This window comes from Nycticebus coucang, chromosome 23, assembly GCF_027406575.1.
Source record: "Nycticebus coucang isolate mNycCou1 chromosome 23, mNycCou1.pri, whole genome shotgun sequence".
Taxonomy (NCBI): domain Eukaryota; kingdom Metazoa; phylum Chordata; class Mammalia; order Primates; family Lorisidae; genus Nycticebus; species Nycticebus coucang.
The window spans coordinates 25,456,556-25,467,056 of NC_069802.1; the positions used below are offsets into that span (position 1 = coordinate 25,456,556).

Here is a 10,501-nt window from a genome sequence, read left to right on the forward strand (position 1 = left end):
GGCAGAGGATCTGAACTGGGAGGAGTGGCTGCCAGGCGTTATGACCAGGACAGTCCCAGGGACGTGGCTGAGGGGAGCAAGGGGGACCCACCTTCCACTCCTGCCCCACAGTGGGAGGACCAGCTGTGCAGCACTGGGTAAGTCACTGCCCTTCTCTGAGCCTGCATTTCCCCACCTGAAAAGGAGCTGATAACAGTGCCTGTGCTCCCAACTTCGCAGAGCACCCATTGAGGTGACGGAGATGGAACAGCACAGGGGTTTGGCAGCTATAATTCTAGGGTTGGCCAGGGAGATGGTGAGATGGTGGAGGAGTTGTCAGTCCAAGAGAACCCCCAGAACATGCTCAGGAACACGGACGGCAGCAGACAACCTTCTTTCCTTACTGGCTGTGTGTTCTTGGGCAAGTGTCTTAATCTCTCTGTGTCTTTCTTTTTCTTTAAAACACAGCTGATAGTCCTTCCTATTCACAGGGTTGTGAAAATTACATGGATTAATGTTGATGAAGAACTTGGAGTCTGATGCTTGGGAAGTGCTTATTAAAAGGAAAGCCATGGTGAGAGGTGGGTGGGATTCCCCCAGCATGAGCAAGCCCAGCTCTTTCCGTACCTGTCTCTCCACTCAGAAGGAAGGTACTTTGCCTGCCTCTTAATTCCTTTCTCAACAAGGGATTGTCCCAACGTTTCCTCAGTTCAGTCCAAGCTGTTACCACAGCTGCCCCCCCAGAGGGGCCCCCTTCCCTCTGCTGCCCACAGCCTGCTTACAAAAACATTTATCTTTTTTCTTAGCAAGCCCGCATGGCTTTGAGCTTTCTGAACCAGTGTTTGCCAAGAAACCAAGTCATCTATTTGCTCACACAAGTTCACACCCAAGTTTACAAGGCTAGAGTCTTTACTTCACCCAGATGCCCCACGGAGCCAAATCAGCTGCCCAGTCAAGGAGAGGCAGACAGGTGAGGCCAGCAGGTGCTGCATCCCCACAGAGCACTCCACCTCTCTGGGGACTTTAGACGGGCCCCCACCCAGGAGAACAGCGAGGAGGAGATGGATGGGGGAGGGAAGGCACCCTCTCACCTCCTTACCACCTCCTGCTCCACAAAACTTTCCCCAGGGCAGTGACTGGATCCAGGGACCAAGTGGTTACTTCCTCCCAGGAGGGTAAAGATTCCAGGAAGACCTAACAGCCCTGGAAGATATTTCTCCCCTAGACACAGGCCTCCTTGTCATGACCCTCTGTCCAGCCCCACAGGCAGCTTCTTCTAGACCCATAACCAAAGCTTGTGGGGCCTCAGGCAAGGGGGATGCGGTGCTCTGGGGGGGGCGTGAGGTTCAGCTGCAGCTCAGTGGCTGTTTTGGAGATAAGAAGAGGGATAAGGGGAATAGGACTGGAGGAAGAAGGTGAAGAAGATAGAAGGGAGAGAAGGAAAAAGGAAAAGCCTAGGAAGAAAAGAAAGGAGAGATGGGGGCTGGAGAATAATCTACAGGAAAGAGCCCTACATAAAACCCCGAAATAATAGAGCTGAAGCCCTGATCTTTGCAGGGAAAACCTGTCCCTTTTTTTTTTTTTTTTTTTTTTAAAGAGAGTCTTACTTTATCGCCCTCAGTAGAGTGCTGTGGTGTCACAGCTCACAGCAACCTCCAACTCCTGGGCTTAGGTAATTCTCTTGCCTCAGCCTTCCAAGTAGCTGGGACTACAGGCACCTGCCACAATGCCCACCTATTTTTTTATTGCAGTTTTGCCCGGGGCCAGGTTCGAAAACGCCACCCTCAGTATATGGGGCCAGCACCCTACTCACTGAGCCACAGGCGCCGCCCAGAAAACCTGTCCCTTGAGTGGAAAATCATTTCAGAGCTTGGACTCCAAAGGACAGACCTCCACCCTGAAATGGGAACCCCCACAGTGATAATTCTAGCTCCTGCCTGCAAGGAAGGAGGGGGACTAACAAGACGAATAAGAATAACAACTGACATTTACAGCAACTAAGTCACGCTAACAGCCCTCCCCAAGCCTGTGCTGCGCACCCCTCGCTGGTCTACACGTTACCATCATTTTTTCCATTGAACATTCACAGCAACTCTCTGAAGCAGAGGCGGTTACTCTCCTGGAACATGGGAGCACAAGGCAAATTCAAGTGACTCACTGGACCTGTCATGGGGAGTGCAAGAAAGGCCAGTGCTGAAGCCCTGGTCTCCTGAATTCGGGCTCCCCTGAATGCTCACCACGAGTGGGTAAGGACATCGGGTGGCAACGTCGCACCAGGTACTGTCTCACAGGTTATACACTGCACAAGGAGACCTTTCAGGACAGGCCTGCCATGAGCACCAGAAGAGAGGGACATGTTCTCTAATTGATCCAAGGGGACTGGACAGGCCAGTGGGCCCTGCCATTGACCTTCACTATGACTCCTATTCTACAGTAGCTCCTGTAGTACAAATCTGACCTTGCAGGTTTGTTACCCACAGGAGCCCCCACAGCAGATCTGTGACATGAAATCATTGGCCTTTTGCTGAGACTCAACTGACTCCTTGTGGGAAGGTCGCTGGGCTGGTGAGTGAAGGTGGCTGCCCACAGGTATGACTCAGATCTCAGTGCCACTGTGTTGTTTCCCGTTGTTTCCCCTCTTATGGGGGAGCACACACAAATATTGGAACTATAAAAAATAATCAGAAAGCATATCATTCGGGGCACACTCAAAGGGCTCCACTGACCGCTTAGGGAAAGGATCAGAGTAACTCTTTACAACCAGTGGGAGGAGTCAAGGCCGGCAGAGCACCGAGCCGTGAGCTTTGTTGGCCTGAGTTTGAGGGGAGAGACCTGGACTCCTGGACCGCAGGGCAAGGAGGAGCTGACCTGGCAGGAACTGGGGCTGAAGGAGAATGTCGCCTCTGCCAGGAGGGGTGGATGGGACTGAGCACCTCAACCTAGTTCTCCTCCCTCCTCCTTACCTCCTGTCTGCCTCTCTCAGGCCAAACCCAACGGGAAGCAAAGAGCAAAGGGCCCCTGGGTGATGCAACTGCCAACTTCAGTAGGGAGGGAGGAGAGAGTACAGGAAGGGTTGAGTGTACTTTCTATTCACCTTTGAGAACTGACGGACTTTCCCCTCCTCTCCGGGGAGGACGCCTAATAGAGTGTCCCTGGCCGTCAGTTCTCATGAGGATATCAAGGTGCCAGGCACCTTTTCTAGTCCATTTCAGGCAGCTATAACAAAATACCTTAGACAGTGTGGCTTATCAACAACAGAAATTTATTTCTTACAGTTCTGGAGGCTGGGAGGTCCAAGATCAAGGCGCTGACAGATTCGGTGTCTGGTGAGGCCCTATCTGTCTTCTTGCCACATTGTCACCTGCAGAAAGGACGGGGACAGCTCCCTGGGGCCTCTTTCATTCATAAGAGCAGAGCCCTAATGGCCTAATCACCTTCCATAGGCTCTTCCTTTCAATCTGTCACTTTGGGGGCTAGGATTCAACATACACCTTTTTGGAGGACACCAACATTCAGACTGCAGCACACCTTCTCCCCATGGGGATCTCAGCTCCAGAACTCCCCATGGGGGAGGCTGAGGCCTTTGTTGAGACTGCTTCACAGCCCGATATTGATTGTCTTCCCTTCCATGGGTGTTGACTCCAAGAGCATTCTCTGATAAATCTTTCCCACACCAGTCCCCAGGTCAGAGTCTTCCCCAAAGTGCCCTATCTGCAGAGGGGTGCAGGATAGGGGTTGGGAGAAGAGAGGCTGAAGATGGAGACAGACCAGAATACATGCCTCAGCTTTGCCCTGGACTATTGGGGGGTTGAAAAGAAAGTGGGGCTTGGGGACAGACTGAGCTGGGTTTGAATCTGGCTCCACTACCAATGGTGGGACCCTGAGCAAGCCCCACTTTCCCCACTTGTAAAAGGAGGATGCTAGTGTGGCCTCAGTAGGGTTCATTAGGAAAATTCGAGCAGAGGATGTTGAAGTGCCTTGCCCATGGTAAGTCCCCCAAGGCTGCTGCCTTTCCTCCTAAGCGTTTCCTAAACCTCAGGTCCTAGAGTACTGAACAGTGAGTTTCCATTTCCCACCCATCACATTGGCAGCCCTAAAGGGTTGGTGAGGATACAGGGAAACAGGAACTGTCACACGCTGCTAGTGAGAGTTTAAATTGGTATCGATCACTGTGGAGACCAATTTGGCAACACTTAGAGCAGGGCTGGATATTTGCACATCCCTTAGCCTGGCAATTCCACTCCTAGAGGAACTCCAGCAAGAGCATGAGAAGAAGGGGGAAAATGTTAATTGACGTTTCATTTGTAACAGCGCAAACCTGCACTACCTGAGTGCCCAACAGCAGAAGAATGGAGAAATAATTTTAGGTGTATTAACTCAGTGGGGTGTCCTACAGACTTCAGACTTGAACTGACCCACCTTCAGCTCTCTGTCTCAATGTTGGCAAATCTCCAAAGTGTAACACGGGACAACAAACACGGCAGCTTGCAGAGAAGACACGTGTTGTGACAAAACAGTTTCTAATTTATATACAGAAGGTGCCAAAACACTGTAGATACATTTTAAGAAAGTAAAGAACTGTATTAAAACTGTAATACTCTGGCACAGCACCCATAGCACAGTAGTTACGATGCTGGCCCCATGCACCAAGGGTAGCGGGTTCAAACCTGGCCCTGGCCAGGTTAACAACAATGACAAATGCAACAAAAAATAGCCAAGTGTTGTGGCAGGCACCTGTAGTCCCAGCTATTTGGGAGGATGAGGCAAGAGAATAGCTTAAGCCCAAAAGTTTGAGGTTGCTGTGAGCTGTGACGCCAGAGCACTCTACTAAGGGCAACATAGTGAGACTCTGTCTCAAAAAAATTTTTTTAAACTGTAATACTCTATATATATACCAAAACATTTGTTATCTTGTATATTATATCTGGTATCTCTTGTAACTGCAGAAGTCAAATGTGACTTGAGTGTTACAATTTTAATACAGTTTTGCCTTTCTTAAAATGTGTATAAATGTTTTGGCACCCTCTGAATGTACGTGATTATACAGGGTGGCCATAAAATCCCTGCTCCATTTTAAAGCTCACACCATTTTAGATTGCACACAAACTGTACGGCCACCCTGTAGAGTATTATATAATAAAAATTTTATATTATATCATACATGATGCATAAACTTTAAAAACATATAAAATAATATAATTATTCATGGAAACACTATTTGTAGTAATAATATAAAAACCTGCCTGGGAATAACAACTAAGTTCAGAGGAAGGGAAGAAAGGGACAGAATTGGGGAAAGGCACACGGGGACTTCGGTTGTGTCCATAAACACTTAGTGTTTTTTTTTTTTTTTTATTTAATCTGAAGAAATATGGCAAAATGTTAGAATTTCATAAACCTGGGGAGCATGTGGGGTACTCATCACCTTAATTGCTCTGCTTTTCTGCTTGATTCATCATGCCTACATTTTTTTTTTTTATAGTTTTTGGCCAGGGCTGGGTTTGAACCTGCCACCTCCACCGTATGGGGCCAGTGCCCTACCCCTTTGAGCCACAGGCGCTGCCCCATCATGCCTACATTTTCAAGGTCTCTACTATTTCATGAATTGTATTCCGAGACCCTTGGGCTCAGTATTTTAAATCACCCTTTAATTAACAAACTGGGCTGGCTTGTTTCCCAAGACCTGCCCTGCCAGTCTGTGAGAAGGACTCCTGAGGTTCTCCCTTCCCTGAAATCTTGGAGAATCCACTCGGCTCTCACCCCACGTCCCAGAATGTTGGACAGTCCGCTCTGATTCAGGTAAGTGTTTGCTTCCGTTTGTTTTAAGAATCATCTGACACACAGCCGGCCCTGAGAACACTCGGCAAACTTTTACCCAATCACTGGAGAGGCTTCAAGCACTGTAAATGGAGCAGGAAAAACACTGTTTTCCTCACAAGGTGACTCTTCTCAGTCACATGCACCAGGAAGCCTGAGGACACTTGCCCAGAATCAAGGGCTTTCCAAGTAATTGTCACCGAGCCACACTCAGAAGACTTGACACACTTTGTCCAGCAGCCCGGGCTCCTGCCTTCTACCCTTAGAAGGTTTCTGGGGGTGGCTGCCTTCCCTGGCCAAAAGAAAACAAAACCCAACTCCAGGGGTTCAAGAATTGCACAGTAAGGGCACAGAGCAATGGCCCCTTCCAAGGCATTTCCCCAAATCCGCACTAAAAATGTGTTTAAGAAAATAGCACATTTGGGCGGCGCCTGTGGCTCAGTCTGTAAGTCGCTGGCCCCATATACCTAGGGTGGCGGGTTCAAACCCGGCCCCGGCTGAACTGCAACCAAAAAATAGCTGGGCGTTGTGGCGGGCGCCTGTAGTCCCAGCTACTCGGGAGGCTGAGGCAAGAGAATCGCTTAAGCCCAGGAGTTGGAGGTTGCTGTGAGCTGTGTGATGCCACGGCACTCTACCGGAGGGCTGTACAGTGAGACTCTGTCTCTACAAAAAAAAAAAAAGAAAATAGCACATTAGCTTGGCCTTGGGAGTTGAGAAAAAACAAAATCATCTTTCATTTTTCCATACCAGAACCCTCCATGCCCAGGCACATACAATTCTCCTCTGTCTCCTTAATCCCTTCTAAATGTGAACTGAAGACTCAATCACTCCAAGGGAAGTTACTCTGGGAAGAATCGACTGGAAGGTAGGAAGGTGGGCAGGTGGCTAAGTCTGTCCTGACCTTGCCACCCCTCAGCACTGGTCTCCACTCGCCATTCCATGAGGCCACCTCTGCAAGGCTGGACCTCCAACCACACCCCCACATGGAAACACAAACGGGGTGCCCTAAATGTCAGCCAGATGGCATTGAGCCTATGGCCAGATCGGAGGACCCAGACGATTTACAAGTAAACCAGTAACAGCGTATCATTGCAGGGGAGACATGTGCTAGGCAGAAAAGCAAGGTGGGCGAACTGGAGCAGAAAGTCCACTCCTCACCTATGGGGTCAGGAGCCTCTCTGGGGAGGCAGTTTGAGGCAGGGAGGCATCTGAGCACAGGGTGGGAGTCAGGTATGGAGATGTGGGGGTGGGGGAGCAGTCCAGGAAGAGGGACCTGAAAGGATGTGATAGGAAATGCCGACGTCAAGACAGGCTGGGGTGGACCTGGTCACAGAGCTACGCAAGCAACGTCATGGCTGCCATTTTACAGAAGAAGGAACCAAGGGTCTGGAGCAGTGGGTCTCACCTTCCTAACGCCTCCTAATGCCACGACCCTTTAATACAGTTCCTCGTGTTGGGTGACCCCCAACCATAAAATTATTTTCGTTGCTACTTTATACCTGTAATTCTGCTACTGTTATGAATTGTAATGTAAATATCTGATATGCAGGATGTATTTTCATTGTTACAAAGGGGTCGTGACCCACAGGTTGAGAACCGCTGGTCTAGAGGTTATGGAGCTCCACACCACCAGCGTATTCTAGCTGAGCCACGTCATCTGACCCTGAGAGCTGCACCTCCACTTTTCTCTCTGTCTCCCTGGCCCAGGACACACAGGTTCATGTCCCTGGACCAGCTGTGGACTGGAATCCAGAAAAATGTTCACATTTAGAAAGTTCATGCATTTCAGTTACAGCGTCGACTATGATAGCCCTAGGGAATCCAGGCTCGCACAACACAAAAAAATGTGTTAATATGCACACCGCAAAACATACTCAGCTTTATACTGCGTAAGCTAAACAAAGAATAGTCTCCATTCGCTGAGGTTTTGCTGCTAAAGTTGGATTGCATTTTGCTGCCAAATTAGTTACCAAAACAAACAGAAAACAACTCTTGGTTTTCAGAGCCTTCTGGATTTCCATTTAAAGCAGTGGGGGGACACCGTGTTATAAATTCTGAAAATAATGGCTCTGGGCAAACAAAGGTTGCAAAGCCAGCTGGAAACAAGGTCATGCACATTTACATCCTGGCAGGGCCCCGGCTGTGGGAAGAGTGGCCAATGGGACAAAACAGGTGCAAACTTCCTCCTTGGCAACAGAGGCAATGGCAGCTCTTAAGCCGCTGGCCACAGGCAGCTCCAAGGTGATGCCCAAGTCCAAGTGCACTGGCCAGGTTAGAGCCGCAGGGTGGAAGCCCGGCTATATGGAAGAAGCCACTTAAGCAAAAGCCTTATAACCAGCTCCATAAGGAAGAAAGTATTTTTTTAATAGAGTTTTTAGGTTCCCCACATTTCTAATGAGATTTCAGTGTTCACACCATGAGTAGAGCTGGCTACTCTAAGTAGCCTTAAATTGGTGGTACCCTAACAATGGGTTTTATCTCCATACCAGTAGCTTAGCAACTGTAGTTTCCAAATAAGCAGAAAGTAAAGAGCTTTCAGTAAAATTTAATGACCAAAACTTTGTTTTTATTTATTTTATTATTATTATTCTTTTTATTAAATCATAGCTGTGTACATTAATGCGATCATGGGGCACCATACACTGGTTTTATAGATCGTTTGACACATTTTCATCACACTGGTTAACATAGCCTTCCTGGCATTTTCTTAGTTATTGTGTTAAGACATTTACATTCTACATTTACTAAGTTTCACATATACCCTTGTAAAATGCACCGCAGGTGTAATCCCACCAATCACCCTCCCTCGCCCACCTTCCCCCTATTCTTAGGTTATAACTGGGTTATAGCTTTCATGTGAAAGCCATACATTAGATTCATAGTAGGGCTGAGTACATTGGATACATTTTCTTCCATTCTTGAGATACTTTACTGAGAAGAATATGTTCCAGCTCCATCCATGTAAACATGAAAGAGGTAAAGTCTCCATCTTTCTTTAAGTCTGCATAATATTCCATGGTGTACATATACCACAATTTATTGTGGGTCGATGGGCACTTGGGCTTTTTCCATGACTTAGCAATTATGAATTGGGCTGCAATAAACATTCTGGTACAAATATCTTTGTTACGATGTGATTTTTGGTCTTCTGGGTATATGCCTAGTAGAGGATTATAGGATTGAATGCCAGATCTATTTTTAGATCTCTAAGTGTTCTCCAAACATCTTTCCAAAAGGAATGTATTAATTTGCATTCCCACCAGCAGTGTAGAAGTGTTCCCTTTTCTCCACATCCACGCCAACATCTCTGGTCTTGGGATTTTGTGATATGGGCTAATCTTACTGGAGTTAGAGGATATCTCAAAGTAGTTTTGATTTGCATTTCTCTGATGATTGAAGATGATGAACATTTCTTCATATGTCTGCAGGCCGTGCGCCTGTCTTCTTCAGAGAAGTTTCTTCAAGTCCCTTGCCCAGCCTGCGATGGGATCACTTGTTCTTTTCTTGCTTATACATTTGAGTTCTCTGTGGATTCTGGTTATTAAACCTTTGTCAGAGACATAACCTGCAAATATCTTCTCCCATTCTGAGGGCTGTCTGCTTGCTTTACTTACTGTGTTCTTGGCTGTGCAGAAGCTTTTTAGTTTGATCAGGTCCCAGTAGTGTATTTTTGAAGCTGCTTCAATTGCCTGGGGGGACCTCCTCATAAAATACTTGCCCAGGTGCTCGTTTCGGCAGCACATATACTAAAATTGGAACAATACAGAGAAGATTAGCATGGCCCCTGCGCAAGGATGACACGCAAATTTGTGAAGCGTTCCATATTTTTATAGATTAAAAAAAAAAAAATACTCGCCTAGACTGATTTCTTCAAGGGTTTTCCCTGCACTCTCTTCTAGTATTTTTATAGTTTCATGTCTTAAGTTTAAATCTTTTATCCAGTGAGAGTCTATCTTAGTTAATGGTGAAAGGTGTGGGTCCAGTTTCAGTCTTCTACAGGTTGCCAGCCAGTTCACCCAGCACCATTTGTAAAATAGGGAATCTTTTCCCCACTGAATGTTTTTAATTGGCTTGTCAAATATCAAATAACAGTAAGTAGTTGGATTCATCTCTTGGTTCTCTATTCTGTTCCAGACATCTACTTCTCTGTTTTTGTGCCAGTACCATGCTGTAAAACTTTGTAACTCTCTTGTACTAAGGCATTTAGAGTTTCTTTCCTAGAAACAAGGGAACCTCCTTATGGCCAGAGATACCTACAAAGTCTTATAACACCTGTTTGTCCAAAGAAGACAAGATATTTGGCACACTGTACAATAGTGGGGTGAAGGGCACACTTAGAACTTTGACTCGAAGTCTGTCATCAAAAATACAAAAACAAGTATGTGAACAAAACATATATACCCTCTAATATTCTGAAATAAACATAATTAAAAACAAGAAAAAATACAAAATCAAAAAATAAGAAAAAGAAAAAACAAGGAAGAAAATATAATCCATACCCCACCAGAGACTGTGCCCAATGACCCACTGCACTTGCATGCCGGATAAAAAAGCAGGACCAATATTAACCCCTAGCTCTTTATAACATTAGGTCATTAAATATGAAATGTCCAATTTGGAATCAAAAGTTCAGTTTATTGTATCTCAAACAAGAAGCAGTACATCAAAGTATGTATGTGAAGTATTGATACAGTTTTGCTCTCTA

The 10,501-nt window shown here is 46.6% G+C and overlaps 1 non-coding gene across 1 annotated transcript; it reads left to right on the forward strand.

Annotated features, from left to right (window-relative positions):
- Positions 1-9,518: 9,518 nt before the first annotated feature.
- Positions 9,519-9,625, forward strand: LOC128576178 (U6 spliceosomal RNA). Its single transcript, XR_008377283.1, has one exon. It is a non-coding gene; the product is annotated as a U6 spliceosomal RNA (small nuclear RNA).
- Positions 9,626-10,501: the final 876 nt, after the last annotated feature.